At 30.0% G+C, this 19324-nt stretch overlaps 1 protein-coding gene across 2 annotated transcripts in view; it reads right to left on the reverse strand.

The window, feature by feature from the left end:
* The window catches only part of LOC113372457 (protein rhomboid-like), a 142638-nt gene that overhangs the window by 25692 nt on the left and 97622 nt on the right, over positions 1-19324 (reverse strand). The window lies entirely within an intron of this gene.

Below are 19324 nucleotides of genomic sequence, written 5' to 3' on the forward strand. Positions count from 1 at the left end.
GTTATATATAGGGAACGCATTACTGATGGAAAATTTCATTACCGGGATTTCGGCAATTTTTCATTCTAAAGCCGGAATACCGGTAAATTACCGGTATTTTTATTATCTTAAACTAGCTGTAAGTGGAATTCTGTCTTAAGGCAATTAGGGCATCGTGCCTTAAGGCAAATTGCTGAAACTTCCCGTACCAAAAATTATTATTTTTTTAAAAACGATCAACATTTTTGAAAAAAATTTAATTAAAAAAAAATAGATTTGAGAAACTACAAATTTGACAAAAAATTACTTTTTTTTGAAAAAAAAATTATATGAAAAAAAAAATTTTTTTTTGAAAAAAAATTTTTTTTTTGGATACAAAAAATTTTTTTGAAAAAAATGTTTTCTTCATTTTGGCATATTTTGGAAATTCTGAACTTTTTTTTCAAAGCAATCGCACTGCTTGAACTGCATAGAGACGAAATGTCAAAGCGCGCATGTGCCGCGCCGCCGTCTAACGCATAAGCATTGGTACGGAACCCCCAAAAATGTAAAAAAAAAATATACTTATTGTTAAAATCTCTATAAAATATCTGATAATTTGATGTGCATATGTCTAATGATAATTTTTAACCGCCGAATGGCATTATTTTTTACTTTTATTATTAGATCTCCGAAACCGCTAGACCTGCCACCATGAAAATTTGATCAATTCTACATCTTGTCAATACAAGTAAAATGTTTTTTGAATTATTCAAATCGGACGCTCCGTTCTCTTAAAAAAGGAGGTACCGTTCTTGGCACTTTTTGCCCCGTATCTTCGGAACGGCTAGACCTGCCTTTGCCAAAAACTAATCAGCACGTCTCCTTATCAATACGAATCGAATGTTTTTTGAATTATTCAAATCGGTTGATCCGTGTTCCCGAAATCGTCGACGAAAATTTGTATCCGCACATACATACACACACGCACATACATACATACATACATACATACATACATACATACATACATACACACACACACACACACACACACACACATACATCCATTTTTTCTAAGGTATGCCAAAATGTTCAGAAGGTTTTGAAACGTCGAGAAATGCAAAAATTTTCATTTTCGATTTTTTTGCGATTACTATAACTTACCCTACGGGAAGTTAACAAACGTAAACAAAATTGAAAGTTACTAGTACAAATATAATAAAATGTATATACAACTACAACTATATTCAACTAAACAATAAAATAAAACAAAAATTTTTTTAAAATAATTTAACAAAATTATATCCTATTTAATTAATTCATTATCACTATCGAGTATATTGAGTACTTTTCACCAAAAACAAACGTATGAGTAAGAAAGACCAAAAACTCATGAAAGATCATATTACATTATTATAATAAACTGTATTGTCTGTATCCGATGTGTTAAATTAGCATAATCGACAATATTTTAAAAAAATAATTTTCTACTCTAATTTAAGATTGGATACTTTGTCAAGATAAATAATAAGTTACTATAATTGTTGAATATTGTTATTTAAAACAATGTGATGCTTCTATAGTATTTTCAAACTTCGAAACGTTTCCGAAAAATAATATTTTATAATTGTAATAAGAAGCAGAAATATTTAGTAATTATCATAATTAGTATGTATAAAGTTAGAAAAAAAATATTACGTAGAGGTAATCTGTATGATATAAAATGTTTTGGCGCAAATATCACTTAAAAACTGTTACATTTTTACATAAGATGAAACAAACATTGTAACACGATATGAATCCCTTAGTGAAGCAATAAATATTCAGTTTAATGACGAGTTGAGATAATATTTGACATTTGTTTATCCTATAGAATCACTTGAAGATATAGCTGTTTATGCGATTATGGAATTTAAAGATAAATTTGTTCCGGGAAATTTAAACTTTAGTGTATTATGTATCAAATAGCGCTTATGTAAAAATACCGAAATTACCGGTATTTTCGGGGTGAATACCGGTAAAAATACCGCCGAAAAATCGGGCGGTTTACCGGTAATTTGGAATACCGGTTATATGAAAGCATCCTTTTTCAGTTAGATAAAGAGAAACTAGATAAAATTTACTGCATTTCCATGCCAACAGTTATATACAGTCCGATATAAAAGTTTTGAAAAATAGAAAATTCGGGACATTTTTTTTGGTTTTTGTCAAATAACTCACAAATGTTATGTGAAAGCACTCTTTTTCAGTTAGATAGGGAGAAACTAGATAAAATTTACTACTATTCCTTGCCAACAGTTACATTCACTCCTATATAAAAGTTTTGAATAAAACGACTTTGAAATCAAAATTTTGATAAATGCAGTGAAATATTTGGGACATTTTTCTACACTTCTTCAAATATCTCGAAATTTTTTTATCGAAAGCGACATTTTTCTGTACTACGGTATGGTAATGTAATTCTGATATTTCCACTGAAATATTTAGTTCAAATTATTATAGTAAGTTAACAGAAATCCTAATAAGTTACGTAAAAAATTATTCAATCGAACAACTGAACAAATGAGTAAAAACCAAAGCCTTAATTATCTATTGTAGACAATGAAAATTAAAAGTGTAGAACATTTTACAAAAAGTATTGGTACTATCAATGACATGATATTATACTTGTGTGTATGTATATTATATGAGTGTGTATATTTGTCAATACAGGTGGGTGTCCTATTGAATTTTTTCAGGCGCCATCAACACCTTGCCTTAATTTCAAATATTTACTTTGAAAGATTAAATAAAATAATTCACAGAAAATACAGAAAAAACCTTATCAATGTTTGCAAAATTCTTATCTACGCTGTTATAAAAATAATCATAGAGTTTCCCAGAAACAAATAAACCAAATTTATTTATTTCGACCTATTTAGGATTAATTTGTTGATTTATTACTTGATTTTTTGACCCAGTGCCCGAGGTAGGTACGATATTTATTTCCCCTGGCGAAAGAGACGGCTTACACGATTATCCTTGAAGGTGAACAAGGACAAAACATCAAAAAGGAACCAACCTTAAACGGATATAGCCGTCCCGTTCTGTTTCCTAGTGATGGAGAGGGACAAAAAATCGAGTAGGCAGTTTGGAATGACAATTTACACCTCACACGTTGCTAGTTTTATGGAAATGATGTTTTTATTATTTGAATAATTGATTAATTAGTTTATTATTGTTATTAATTAGCCAATTTATATGTTAATGTGCTCCAGAAAGAAGGACGGGCGTGGCGGACCTTAATATTTGCAACACATGCGGGTAATTGAGGGGCTAACTCGAATTTCTTGCCGAATTCTTCATCTATCTCATAAAAAATATTAACATGAGGCCAAAAAGCGCAAAATTTGCATTTTGGCAAACCTCAGGACCTTTTTAGAACAAGAAGTGGGATAAATAGCTTTCTTATCTTACTTGACAATATCAACTTGTCATAATATAAAATCATTCTTATAAGATAAGTTTAAATACCTATTCTCTTTTAAACAAATTGAAATGCCTATCCTGGGCAAAGTTTTTCACTCTTACTGTCTAATTTCCATGAGTTAAAATCATTTATTTTGGTTAATATATAAATTATAACAATTTGTTAATATTTTGTCTAGAACATCTTGCAGAAAAAAAAAACAATTTCTTAAATAATTTTCAAAATAAATCAAAAGCCAATTCTGGGATAAGATTTCGCGCTTGACATGAAATAAAATCTTAAATAATTTATTAAGTCAAATTTAAGAAGGTCTTTCTTATCTTATAAGAAATATAATAATTTTTTATCAAACTTTACCTATTTTTTTATTAAAAAATAGGTAGAGTAAATGAGTAACTTATAAAATAAGTCAATGATCAAAATTTGGGAAAAACTTGCTTGTCTTGTAGTTTACTTGGAATAAGATATTAAATAGATTTAATTATTTATAAAATATTTATTAAATTATAGAATATGTCAAGTATAAGAACATTCTACAAAGATATAAGTATATCTTATTTATTTAGATTTTATGAGATAGGTCAAAAGTATTATTTTAGGATAATTATAAAAAATAATTACTTTAATTTTAAGATATATAAAATATAAGAGGGATTTTATAAAATATGTCAATAGGCCAATTATAGTATAGAGTTGTCATAAAATAATCATTTTCTTAGTCAATATAGTTATATAGTTAAGGATAAGTTTGCTATTTAGTATCTTTTTTTTATTTTTGAAAACGAGGATAATATCTTTACGGTTCAGAGGTTTCTGAACATTTTAGCATACCTTAGAAAAAATGAATACGATTTCGCAAACACGGATCAACCGATTTAAAAAAATGTTCAAAATTTACGAAAAAATAAAAAAAAAACAAATTTTTCAAAAAGTAAATTTTTTTAAAAAATTTCAAAATTTTTCGAAAATCTATTTTTTTCAAAGTTTTGCAAAGTTTTTTTTAATAATTTAGTTCACGGTACGTTACGTAAGTACCAGCAATTTGCCTTAGGGCACGATGCCATGCACCACTAGTTTCTTTATATTTAACGTGTATATATAAAAATATAAATATTTTTTCCTCATTTCTCCATTCTTTTATTACCTGGAAATAGTTCTGACTTCGTGTTACGTGTCAAAATGGCAAAATTTGAGTTTTTGAAAATATTTCGGAGCCCTTTATGGGGCACGTACGTTTTGGAAAATCCGGAATTTTATAATTCTCGTCCTTCTGCGAGACTTATTGTGAAATCGTCTTTCTTAATTCCTTAAACTTTCGACAAATCACGTTTTTCTAACATTTATCCATATTATTTGCGTCCGACACCTTTGCGAACAGTGCTAGCCAAGGGGTGATAGATACAGGGTCAAAATAAATGTAAAATAAAATAAAATAAAAAATCATTTTTCAATTCCGTAAGTACATGAGATTTTTTTCTATTTATTTGTCGTAAGTTCCGTATCAATTTTTTTGTAAAAAGTGTTTGTAATTGTGTTAAAGCATAACAAATCAATAACCATTGAAGCCAAACGACATTTTTACGGATAAATTTCCCAAAGATACAAAAAATACAATATTAGCCTTAGTCATTGTCAATGTTTGTGTAATGGAAGTGTTTCACGATTTTATGGGATAATTTTATTTAGTAAAAAAAGCTGCTTTTTAAATAGAATTTTAATTTATAATTTCAAGGGTGTTCTAAAATCATAACAAAAAATGGACATAAAAATTTTATATTTTATATTTATTTGTGTATATTTATACATTAAATATAACATAATTTTAATTTAAGACCTCAGAGGTGCACATGTAAATATTTGTCAGTCAATAAGGGAGCCCAGATTTCAGTTAATAATGTCTTTAAAAAATAATAAAATAATATTGTAGAACATCTTCAAATTAAATTAAATTTGTATTAATTCAAAATCAGCATTTTTAAAATAAATATATTTTGAGATTTACATGCATGTATATTTTCCATTTAATTTTTTAAAAGATGCTGACTGTTAATAAAATTTTAATTTAAGCCTAAACGATGATCTAGAAGGCTCAAATTTTGTCACATGTGCAAATCGTATATTTTACAATCATTTACTGAGAAAAGGCAAATTTTACTTGATATATTTACAATATTATTTTACTTGATAAATGTCATAATAGGGCCCAAGATTTGCGTTATACCCGTGGATAAAAACGGCCCTGTATAATATATGCATATATGTATATAAGTATGTATGTATATAAATGTATATATGTATATATATAATAAGAAATATTCGAAAAGGCAATCAGTTTAAGCCCGGCGGCTACACTTAGGTTAACACCCCTTGGTTTAAATTGGTCTAAAATTCTTTCACCACACATATCGGCATATATATATATATATATATATATATATATATATATATATATATATATATATATATGTATATGTATGTATATATGTATGTATATATTATAAATATATGTAATAAAGATTTCCAAAGCACGCCTTCAAAGAATGGAATTTTAATTATTTTTTGTTAAATTAATATTGTGCAAAATTAATTATATCGAGAATAAACATAGATTTAAAAAAAAACGTGAAAATTGATGCAGTTTATATTATAACTAGAAATCCTGGCGGTCATGGTAAATGACTGCTTATTTAGATAATAAAAATTGGAATTAAAATTATTTATGCAAAGATGAAATGAATTAGGGCAGGCGGCGAGGATGTCAATTTGCTTACAGCCGACTTAATTGCAATATTTACTGTAAAGTTTGAACCGTTTAAAGTAGTGTGTAATCTTATTTTAATGTTTCGATATATTAATTTCACAGATCAAACAAAGATTTCAAAACCTTTGCGACGTGCGTAGTAAAATTTGTCTTTTTGAAATCAAGAATTAATAAACATTTCCGGAAAACAGTCAACTGAATTACTGTAAAGAAATACTATAAAAATATCTCATATGATCATGTCCAATTGATGGTTCTAGAAATAGGTTTGAATACAAAAATCTAAGAAATTTATTTCATTAAATTACAATGATGGATGCAATACAGTTTTCCCAAAGAAATAATAATATGCATTTTGGCCCTTCTAGTTACAGTCGCAATCTTGGCCCTTCCAGTTACAATCGCAATTGCTAAAAAAAAATTAAAATTGAAACTGATTAAAAATTACGTAAAAACTTTAGGACAGAAATATCTACCAGACCTGTACTTTCCTAGAGACAGAAACTTTATAAAATTTAAAGATTGCTAAATAATTCAGTTTTTCAAGAAAAGGCAAGGAGAGTGAATATGTATCTGGAATCATTTGTGAAAAAATAAAAAAATTAGAGAAAATTAGGTAGATGAATAATTATAATGATAAATAAATAATCTTTTAATTTTATGTATTTTTATGTTTTGTAAAAAAAAATGTCTTCTTGAGGGGGTCCCTAAATAAATTTTGATACGGGGACCCGCCAAGGCACGCTACGCCCCTGCCATTGATAGTGTATTTTTACCTATTATATAAGAAAATTACCTTGTAAATATATATTTTACAAAATCACTTTGTTAGATGTTACAATTTTTTATTATTCAAAGAACTCTGTTGTGAACAAAAAATTAACATTGTCGTACTATAGAGAGTACAGTGCACAATTGCTGAACTTATAAAAGTATGTATCTTTTTCCTTCCTCATTTGCGTGCGCCTCGTTATTCCCCTGACGGGGCGTAGCCTCCAAGGGGGCGCCCGGATTCCTCAGGTGTTCCTTAATCAATAGCAGGTGGCTTTATGATGGCTCTGATTACCGCCGGAGAAAAGGAACAAAAAGTAAATAAACAGCGACCGACGTCCGACGTCCGACGGGAGATGAAAGGAAGAAGAAATTGGAGGAAAAAAAGCCCAACTCGACTCGGCGCCTTACTTGCCTTGCCTTACTCTGGCTCTTTACTCGGTGCTCCTTCTCCTCTCCTGCCTTACTTCTGCATAATTTGCGAATCGGGAATTTTTGCAAATATAATTAGGCGCAGGATTAAAATTGGCCAGGGGCGGAGTGGATATAATGGACAAGTTTCTCAAGTCGTACCACCGCCTAAGTTGTTTTTCTGATAATTATGAAACTAGTTGGTTTGATATTTAGCCTTGAGGCAAATTACATGAACTTCCCGATATGTGTAAATAATCGACTTGATCAAAAAAATGTGTAAATAATATACTTCATCAATCCTACTTTAAAAAAAAAACGATAATAATTTTAGCAAAGTTTGACGAATTTTTAAAATTAAACTACTTGTTGTAAGGCCGTAATATTACAGTAAGTTCTATAAGACTATGATGTATATCGACAAAAAAAGTTCCATGAAAATCGGCTTAAATTTTTTTTTAACAGTTAATTACAAGAAAACGGCTCGGTAGATTTTCACCTAAAACTAATCAGTATCATTCCCAACCAATATCTTTCGAACAGTTTTTGATTTTTCAAAATCGGTTCGGTAGGATGAGCTTAAATGTGGACGAAAATTTAACACTTTTTTTCAACATTTAATTACAAGAAAACGGCTCGGTAGATTTTCACCTAAAATTAATCAGCATCATTCCCAAATGATATCTTTCGAACAGTTTTTGATTTTTCAAAATCGGTTCGGTAGGATGAGCTTAAATGTGGACGAAAATTTAACACTTTTTTTCAACAGTTAATTACAAGAAAACGGCTCGGTAGATTTTCACCTAAAATTAATCAGCATCATTCCCAAATGATATCTTTCGAATAGTTTTTGATTTTTCAAAATCGGTTCGGTAGGATGAGCTTAAATGTGGACGAAAATTTAACACTTTTTTTCAACAGTTAATTACAAGAAAACAGCTCGGTAGATTTTCACCTAAAATTAATCAGCATCATTCCCAAATGATATCTTTTGAACAGTTTTTGATTTTTTAAAATCGGTTCGGTAGGATGAGCTTAAATGTGGACGAAAAGTTTAACACTTTTTTTCAAATTGCAAAGAAACGGCTTGGCAGATCGTCACACAAAACTGACAAACGAAAGTCCTCACCAAAATACATCAAATAGCTTTTAAATTTCTAAAATCGGCTCAGGCGTTTTTGAGAAAACGTCGATCAAATGTCTAGCTTTGACAAATGCCAAAAAAACAATACCAATTTTTGCAAACTTTGACGAATTTTTAAAGCTGAACCTGTTGTCGTAGGGCCGTAATATTTTAGTATGATCTAGAAGACTATGGTATCTACCGTCAAAATAATAATCATAAAAATCGTCGAAATTTTTTTTTTAAAAACTTTATTACAAGAAAACGGCCCGGCCGATCTCTACCAAAAACTAATCAGCACGATTCCCAACCAATATCTTTCGAACGGTTTTTGAATTTTCAAAATCGATTCATAACTGCGGGCTAAAACGTGGACGAAAGACTTTTCACTTCTCTGCTATTTACGAAGAAACGGCTCGGCCGATCGTCGCACAAAACTGACAAACAATAGTCCTCATCGAGATACATCGAATGGCTTTTAAATTTTTGAAATCGGTCCAGCCGTTTTTGAGAAAACGGCGATTTACGGCAAAAAATCTGTTGGTGCACACGCACACACACACACACACACACACACACACACACACACACACACACACACATACTTTTTCCAAATTTGATCTCATTCGATTCAGAATGGCTTGAAACGTCGAGAAAACATAAAATTAGCGAATCGGATTTTTTGATGAAAACATAAACTTCTCCTTCGGGAAGTTAATACATCATTTAGCACTTCCAAAATTTTCGCAAATCGGGAATTTTTGCAAATATAATTAGGCGCAAGATTAAAATTGGCCAGGGGCGGAGTGGATATAATGGACAAGTTTCTCAAGTCGCACCACCGCCTAAGTTGTTTTTCTGATAATTATGAAATACATCATTTAGCACTTCCAAAATTTTGCTCAAATTGAAGTTTACTTGGTAGTGTAACCAGCACCTTTGTTTCACTATTTATTAAGGGGCACACCTAATGTGTAATTTTCAAAAAATCGAATTTTGAATTTTTCCATATTTCGATAGGTTGCACCTTTAAAAATAAAATACTAAAATTTTAAATCGATATATTAAACGTTTTTGAGTCAGGGCCATTTAAAAGAGTATGTATATAGTATATAGCATAACGATTATTTTATCTTTAAACGCGTTTTTCTCGAAACACCATTTTTCGAATTTGCTGGAGTAATTACTAGAAGAAAAATGATCCGATCGCTATAATTTTTTTTACATTTTCTCTATATAGTTCTTCATACGATGACCCACCCTCCAGTTTTTTTATATGATCAAAAATCGAATTTTGGCAGACCAAAAACGACCAAAATTTTAACTTTTTTTGTCAACATGCCCCCATTTTGTCAATTTTTGATTTTTTTGTTCGCCCGAGGATCATCGTACAGACAATATGTTTTAATTTAACGAGAATTTTTTGTTTTTAAGTTTTATCAACGAAGAAGGCTGCAATCACTCAGCCTGCAGCAGTAGAAGCAGCAGTAGAAGACCTCTTTTTTTGGCGCCGCCGGAGATTGCGTGTCATTTCAAAAATATTTATTATTTTATTTTCAAATTTTACTCTGTATTCTCAAAATATGTATAAATATACCCTCAAAATTTCAAACAGATCGATTCACTAGTTTTTTTTTTATTTTATAATTCCCATAACTGCCCTTTTCTTAGGTTGTCACATTAGGTGTGCCCCTTAAATATTTTAAATTTTACAAACATTTTGAAACCAGGTTTATCTCATTCTGAGTGAAATATATTTTAAGATCAAATAAGGTGGACATCATTGAGTAATAGATTTTGATTTTACATCAGATAACACAAATCTTCGTCGTATCCATATTTTAGTTGATTTTACCATATATTACATAGTTGATGATGAGACAAACTCGAAATGTTTATAAAATTTGAAATATTAAATAAACAAAAGAACAAAAAAAATCTCACGTCGTTAAGAAATTATAAGCTTTTAGGCTTTGGTGAAATTGTGACCATTTTTCGGTTAATGAGGTTAATTTTTATCTCTTTTGTTCTTTCAAACTTTGGATCCGTAATTGCAAATAACATTTCTAGGACCAGAGTCAAAAATTATGACTGACAATGAATGACGCCATTATTTGTTGAACAATTTTCAAAATTGGTCGACTTTTAAAGGAGTTTGGTACTGGGTTTTGAAAACTTGAAAATACCGATTTGGTATAAAATAAAATCTGCTATTGGTAATCAAAAACCAACTATATTTTCAATCAATTCCAAAGATTTCCTTTTAATTTAAATGCACTAATATTACATCATTATTTCCTTAAGGGGTACGACTTGGGCAACTTTAGTCTTGATGATTACTTACTAAATTTCTAAACTTGCTAAATAAAAAATATCACGCAAAATAATATTTTTCAATCTTAAAACTCAACAATTGATGTCTGTTCTAAATTGCAAGACTTTTATAAACTTCCTACCAATTTTAAACCATTCGATCAATATGAACGATGCATTTGAGAAATATCTACATAACTAAATAAAGTACGTTTCTCATTAGTAGTAAAATCTTCATAACAACTCAAAAATTGTTAAAGTGCATCACTTTTAAATATTTTCCATAACTTTACAACCATTCAATTAATATAAATGAAATATTCGGCAAATATGTGCAAAATTAACCCATAAACATTATTTCCTATTACCATATTACCCTAAGACGACTCGATATACTCTAAAATCCACACCAATAATTTTATCCATCTAAAAATTCCATCACATAACACAGTGATTTCAATGCCGCGGCATCGAAATCGAAAGAGAGTTATTTCCGTTTAATTAATGTTTTTGCAATAAAGTTAGAAATTTTTATTGCACATCATTTTTTTTATTACATTTACCCGTATATATTTATTTTATATTATGATTATTTAGAATTTTAATTAGAACACGCAAATAATCGGTCGACTGATTTTTATGCGCAAGAATTTACGCTTTCTGGCTGCGCGCACACAGAAACAGATATTTATAAATAAATTATAAATAAAAGATATAAATAATAATCGAAATTGTTGTAAAATCAATTTTAATTTTGCAAAATTGAACAAGAAATTTTTTAAAAATAACTAAACACTAAAACTGATATTTATACCGTTGGTGGTTTTATAAAAAATCGAACCGATAAAAGCGTTGTTAATAAATTTATAAGGGCTATCCTTATGTTGCATCTATTTTTTATCAATTATTAAATTGAATATATATATATATATATATATATATATACATTTCCAATATTTTATTGACAGCCCCATTCGATAAAAAATATTTCAATAGATTCTTTTTTTCCAATGTTTTTTTCCATAATTCAAGAAGTGGTGGTTTTTAGATGAAACATATGACGCTGTTTTTTCTTCGGCACGAGGCTGCATGCAATATGGCAAAATGTTATTAAAAAATTGTAACTGGATATTTTTCTCAATATATACACACGTATATATTATTTATCGATCGATATATACAGTTACAAAAGGGCGTCAACCAGAACTATGAAATAAAACTCATGGAAATATAATTCCAGGTTTGTGATATGAATTCAATTTTAACTTTCCGTAGGATAAGTTATTGTAATCGTCCAAAAATCGAAATTGAAAAGTTTTGCATTTCTCGACGTTTTGAAGGTTGCTAAACATTTTGGCATACCTCAGAAAAAATTGATGTGTGTGTGTATGTATGTATGGATACAATTTTTCGTCCACGTTTTCGGGCGTACGGATCAACCAATTTGAATGGTTTAAAAAACATTCGATCCCTATTGATTGGGAGATGTGCTGATTAGTTTTTGGCAAAGGCAGGTCCAGCCGTTACGGAGATACGGAGCAAAAAGTGCAGAAAATACAAATCGACTTTTTGAGAGAACGGAGTATCGGATTTGAATGACCTAAAAAACATTCAATTTGAAATGATTGGGAGAAAATGTGATTAGTTTTTGGCTAAGGCAGGTCCCACTATTTCGAAGACACAGAGCTAAATGTGCAAAAAATAGCAGTTTTTGAGTGAACTAAGCGTCCGATTTGAATGATCTAAAAAACTTTCTGCTTGTATTGACAAAACAATTGCTTTTGAGGATAAAAAATTATTACAACTTTTTTTTATTTTCCATAAAAATATTTTTGTAATTTTGGATTAAAAATTCAAAAAATTACACAGGCTAAGCACAGTCTAAGCGCCACTCTGGTACAAATGTTTACCCAAGTGGGTTTAGACTGTGAAAACTATTGAAAAATGTGAAAATGCCGAAAAGCTAAGCACAGCATAAGTGAAAATGTCGCACAGAATCATTTGCAAATGCGTTTAGACTGTGTCTATACGAAAGCACTTTTTCAATTTTGTGTAAATTAGGCAACTATTTTTTTTAAATCGAATTCGAAGTGAAATGACAATTGTTAATGTTCTGGAGGAGATAAATTGATTTATGATTTACATTTGATTTGCTCAGATATAACAAGATAGGAAAAATAATGAAAGTTACAGTATTTGTAATGATATATTTGAGAACGTTTAAAATTTCTAGAATATTTCATTACGGTACGGGAAGTTCCAGTAATTTGCCTTAAGGCACGATGCCATACACCACTAGTTCATTTTATTAGCGACATATAAATAATATGTGTGAGTAGATTATATATTGTGAGAGACAAATATTGAGATCAATACTGTAGAGAGTGTCATTAGAGACAATAAACGAGTGAATAAATATGAGGTGAGGAAGTTAACTATATATTGATTTTATGTATTTATTTCAAAATTTTAAATAAGATTGCGAAATAAAGTATGACGTGTGCCATCGGGCAACACTGCCCAAGATAACATCACCATCACCATCACCATCAACATCACCACCAGCATCGGCATCGGCATGGTTCGTGAATGTCTTCTGGAGTGGAAAGAATATAGAGTAGAAAATAATTAATTCCACATATATACACATGGAACTGTACAAATTAAAACGGATGGATTCTTCTACTAAGAATAAAAGATTCAGACGAGCACTCTTTTGCCTCATAATACCACTGGTAAAGTTGTAACGTAAACGATTTATATAACAATCATGAAGCATTTGGATGATTTATGCAAAATTAAATAATAAATGATATTTTCTAACGCCTTAAAATGGCAATTAGGGACAAAAATTGGATGTGTTTCTTGGAATAATAGTTTTCCGCTAATAAATAATTAAAATTTATATAAATCCTTTACAGAGATGTTATGATCGTAAAGTACGGATTCATGAACCGTTTGGTCGTGTGGCCACAGAATACACCTGTCGTTTACAGTTCATTATTATGTATTCACTAAAGGTATATAAAATACAAATAAAAATACATACACAGGTTTACATTGAACAGCGATAAGAGCAAAATACATTTTATCTTACTAACGCTGGCAACTCAAAGGCTATCCTTTCTAATTGTGATTATATTTTTAATTCGTAGAAGCAATATCCTATTGCATGAAATCATATTTAAAACTATTATCAAGAGAACACAGATATGAATACTGCAATACTGCTGAACTTGGACTTGTGGTTGCAAGGCCGGAGCGCTCGCCACTGAGCTACGGACCAAATTTTGTCAAAAATATTGGATATATTGCATTAAATAGGCTCTTTTTATTAGTACTTTTATTCAATAAAAAATCTTGAGTCTCCATATTAAACAGAAAAATGGATATCAATACTGCTATAGTGGTAGCTTATGGTTGCAAGGTCAAAGCGCTTACCACTGGGACACAGGTAAAAACATGTCAAAATATTTTAAAAATTTTAGGTTGCATAGGTTCTTATCGATTATCGTGGTAGCACCACTCATAAATCAATGTCTCCTTTACTCAGGATTTTCGTTTCAAAATTTTAGCCAATTCTATCTTTTTTCGAACGAATTAAAAATTGCAGGCACGAGCCTCCGATAAAGGTTTACGACCTTATGAAGTCCTTATCTGTTCCTCTATGATGAGAATAAAAGGTCGTAAAACCTTAAAACCGTAAAAGCGTCGACCGTAAACCTTAATACCATATAAAAATGATGGTGAGGCAGAGCGTAAAATTTTAATTTTATTAAGGCGCTCGACTATTTAATTTATTCTCACTTTGCTGCTGCTGCTCACGGAAGAACAACCATGGTAGGGAATTAATTACCCAAAAGTAGCAATTGGAGGACAACTGATTGCAAATCTCCTATAAAATAGCTGAAATTCGTATTATTATTTCCGCAGTTCCGTACCAATATTTATTCTGGTCGTGGTATCTTTTTCATCCTGTTTGCGTTGTTAAGTAAACACAACATGATGATGTCGAGAGATGTAAAAGGAGAACAACGCATTTCTGACATTTCGCGGCAACAATAGGACCAATTATACGATATTTGCCCAGATGTCGAGAGAAATTAACATAAACATCTTGAATAAACAAAATGTTAATTTTAAATAAAATCTTGAATAAATAGTCGAACGAATTTTTCACTTTTACGAGAAACAGAAGCATTTTCTGGAATTCAGGATAAATTGAGAAAGATCAACATCTTGAGAATTTGGCCTAATTTCACAAGAGGAAAAGATTTTTTTTCTAAAATTTATAAATATAAGTGTGTGGCTTTGTGCAAAACATATGATTAAAATAAAAACAAAAATGTTTTTTTATGGAACTAATAACGTACCACCTTCAGGTGTCCTGACATCATTCAGAAAATAGAGTGAATATGTGTATAAAATATATAAAAAATTAATATAATGATATAATATGAAACAGACTTTTTCCTTTATTGGTTTAAACTTTGTGTATATTTATATCATTATCCAATTGGTTAATTTTGTCTTATTGACGTTTCAAGTCGTTCTGGATCGTTTGGCATAAAAATTAGAAAAAATATGGGTGTTTGTAAGCCAAAGTTTAACCTTTCGTTGACGTTTTCTTAAAAATGAATGCTATGATTTAAAAAATTAAGAGGAATTTAATGGAACATTATAAGGACTAGTGTTAAAAAATTTTGCAAGAAGATCAGCTAACTCGTTTCTTTACAATAATTAGAGTTGTGCCCCAGAATCAAATTTGACCAAAATCCGGTCAAATGATATCAAAATATTTATTGGTTTCTGCCGAGACGTTTTTTCTTAACTAATGAAATTTTGATTAGAGATTGAAAGGAACATCGTAATATGTTATAGGGCTATAAAAAGTTATTTAATTTATAAAAGTTTATGAAGGCTCATCTAGTGGACCGTAAAAATACATTTTCCTCTACTAATTCATTCCCTTAAAAAATTCTTCTTTAATAAATTTTAAATTGTAGAAATTATATAATCTTTTTGCGTCTTTTGCATAAATTGATTCTGCAAACAATCTCCATTCAGTTATCTGAGTATAAAATTTTCATTGAGAAATCTAAAAAAAAATAAAATTTTACCATGGAAGACTGTGGTCCTTAATATGGATGTTTTCGAATTTCCTTGCTCACAGAGGCTCAAATGTTTCCAAATTGATAAAGAGAAAATTCTGAAAGTTTCTGATTAACTTTAAGATAGTCCGCACTCCAACCAAAGTTTCTATGGAAATAACATTGGTAAAATTCCATTTGTTTTATAACTTAACGGGAAGTGAATCAAAATTTTGATAATAACATTGTATTTGCTTATTTTGTTTATTAATAAAAAATTCGGACAAAAATTTGATATATTTCATAAAATAAGTATTTACTTAGGAAGAATAACTAAGAAACTTTGGTTGGAGTGCGCCTACTAAAAGTTAATTTAAAAGCTAAAACTTTCAGGTAGTTTTTTTATCAATTTGGAGGCATTTGAGACTCTGGGAGCACAAAAATTCGAAAATATCCAAATTAAGGTTCTAATTCGAACCTCTGTGCGCAGAAGACGCGAGAAAAAACCCGAAAACCGCGATCCAATTTCCACGTCCAGTCCACCAAAGTGTGCATCTATGTATCTAACATAACATAAGAGAAGTATTAAGTATAAGTATGTATGGTATATGGCTTTTTTGTTGCTCGCCTCTTTGCCTCTTTGGTTTTGTTTCGCGTCCTTATAAATTTATTCAAAGCACGCGAACGGCATCAACAGACTACTTATTTATATCTCCTCCTGTCTGTCCTTCCTACCTGTACCTGTACTGACTGAATCTTCGGCTCCTTCTCTCTCATTTATTCCTCTCTTATTTCTTATTTCTCGTCTCTTATTATTTCTTATTGTTCGTGTTTTATAATTTTTTAATCCTCGCTCCATTTTTTCGCGAAATCCACAAAGCGCGTGCTCGACGACCGACAGGTGTTTGCCGACGACGGTTGATCACGCCCAGGGAGGAACTGGGCAAATAAAGGAAAATAAAGGAAACACGAAGGAGGATAGTGGAAAAAGTTAACGCTTGAATTATATAAAGTGGGCAACGTTTTTTTTTACCAACATCAACATACCACTTCTGCTTTGTTTTAATAAAAAACTGAATCAGAAACAATTTGACACCATCATAATCATTACATTGTATAGTATTCAAGAAGTTTAAGATAAGAAACAACTAGTGGTGTATGGCATCGTGCCTTAAGGCAAATTGCTGGAACTTTCCGTACCGTAATGAAATATTCGAGAAATTTTAAACGTTTTCAAATATATTATTATAAATACTGTAACTTTCATTATTTTTGCTATCTTGTTATATTTGAGCAAATCAAATGTAAATCATAAATCAATCAATTCATCTCCTGAACATTAACAATTATATCACCTAGGGATGGTAAAATTAGTATATCTGCTTCAAAAAATTATGATATTTATTCAACAAATAGCATTTCTGATTCAAGAGAATAATTAGTTTTCATTTCTGATTCAAAAAATTGTCTTCTGGTATAGATTTTGTATTTCTGGACCAGAAAATAGTTTGCTGATATAACTACAGCAAAATTTTGTAATTCTGGTAAATGGTGTTATCGAAAAAATTGTTTTATTTTTGTATACTTTGATCCGAAAATATGAATATCATGCCTGAAAATGATGAGTCTGCATCAATAATAGAAATATTTTGGAGGTGATCCTAATTAAGAAAATTGGAACATTTGTATTTTTTGTCCAGAAAATAGTTTCCATGATCTAAAAATAGGAAAATCTTTTATTCCTGGTGCTGAAAATTGCCTTCTCAAAAATAGAATGTTTTTGTATTTTTTTTTACTTGATCTAAAATATGGATGCATTCTGCATTTCTGATCTAAATACAGTATTCGGCAAATTTGTATAAAATTAAATAACCAACAACATTGTCTAAAGATGATAAAAGCCTACAACTACTTGGTATACTCTAAAATTAAAAAAAAATGAAATACAAATTTGGCATCTAGAAACAATTGAACCGCGTGGACTGAGAGAGGATGCGCATTTATTCATTAAATTATTCACAACTTCTAAACTATTTGTACAAACTAAATACAGTATTTAGCAATTTTGTGCAAAATTGAATAGTTTACAACATTGTCTTGACAATTCATATTGTCATTTCATTTCGAATTCAATTAAAAAAAAAATAGTTGCCTAATTTACACAAAATTGAAAAATAGTCACAGTCTAAACGCATTTGCAAATAATTCTGTGCGACATTTTCACTTATACTGTGCTCAGCTTGGTGGCATTTTCACATTTTTCAATAGTTTTTTCACAAAATTGGAAAACATAATACATAAACGGTCTAAACGCACTTGGGTGAACATTTGTACCAGAGTGGCGCTTAGACTGTCCTTAGCCTGGGTCAGTTTTTGAATTTTCAATTCAAAATTACAAAAATATTTTATGGAAAATAAAAAAAGAGGAGAGGTTTGACAAAAAATCAAGAAATATCACGTGGGTGAGGGATGGGTATAGTAAGATATCACGTGTATTTATTTGTTACCTGATTTTTTTTTTAAAATCCAAGCACTTCTAAAAAAATAAAAAAAATACATTTTTTTCTCGTAACAAAAATACACGTGATGTTCGGTCGGCGAGGGGGGTTAATTTTGAATATCACCACGTATCACCAAGGGGGAAGGGGGACAAAAATCCTTAAAAAATCGATCGCGTGATTAATGAACCCCCTCTTAACGAAAACTTTCAATATACAATTTTCAAGAAGAGACATAATGCCATTCACTTTTGTGTATTAAGAGTGGGAAAAAATCGTATTAAGCGTTAAGAAATGGCTGAAAATTTGTCTAAAGTCGTATAAATTGTATTAAGTGTGATTGTCCTAAATGAGGTTCTACTGTATATATAGGTTGTTCGAGAACTCAACATCATGAAAAAAATTAGAATAAATAATTATCCCATGCAATTTGAAAATTATAAGCAAAAATTGTATTAAGTGTGATTGTCTTAAGTGATTTTCCACTATATATATAGGGTGTCCCAGAACTCAACTTCATGAAAAAATAGGATAAAAAATTATCCCATGCAGTATAATTATTATAAGTATAAATTCATCCTGAAGCTTAGTTGAAACTATCATCATTTTTCGATTAAATTCTATTATTGTGCTCATGCAAAAAACCAAACGAGTAAAAAAATCCTAAAAATACAAAAAAAAAATAACAATAAAAACACATTTTACCGCATTATAAAAATTGAACTGTTGTTCTAGATGTAGTAAAATTAAACCACTATTAGAACTTATTAAAGCTATTTTAAAGTTTATCCAAGTTGTTGCAAAATATGATATTACACAATATTGTAGAATATTAATAGTCCAACCTGGACTAGGATTTTTGTTATTGATCGTAAAGTAATTCCTAAAGTTTCAACTACAAGTTTCAAAAGTTGTAATTTTCCTTCT

Source organism: Ctenocephalides felis, unplaced genomic scaffold, assembly GCF_003426905.1.
Source record: "Ctenocephalides felis isolate EL2017-DRISC unplaced genomic scaffold, ASM342690v1 CF-g0.4_SCAFFOLD_01604, whole genome shotgun sequence".
Taxonomy (NCBI): Eukaryota; Metazoa; Arthropoda; class Insecta; order Siphonaptera; family Pulicidae; genus Ctenocephalides; species Ctenocephalides felis.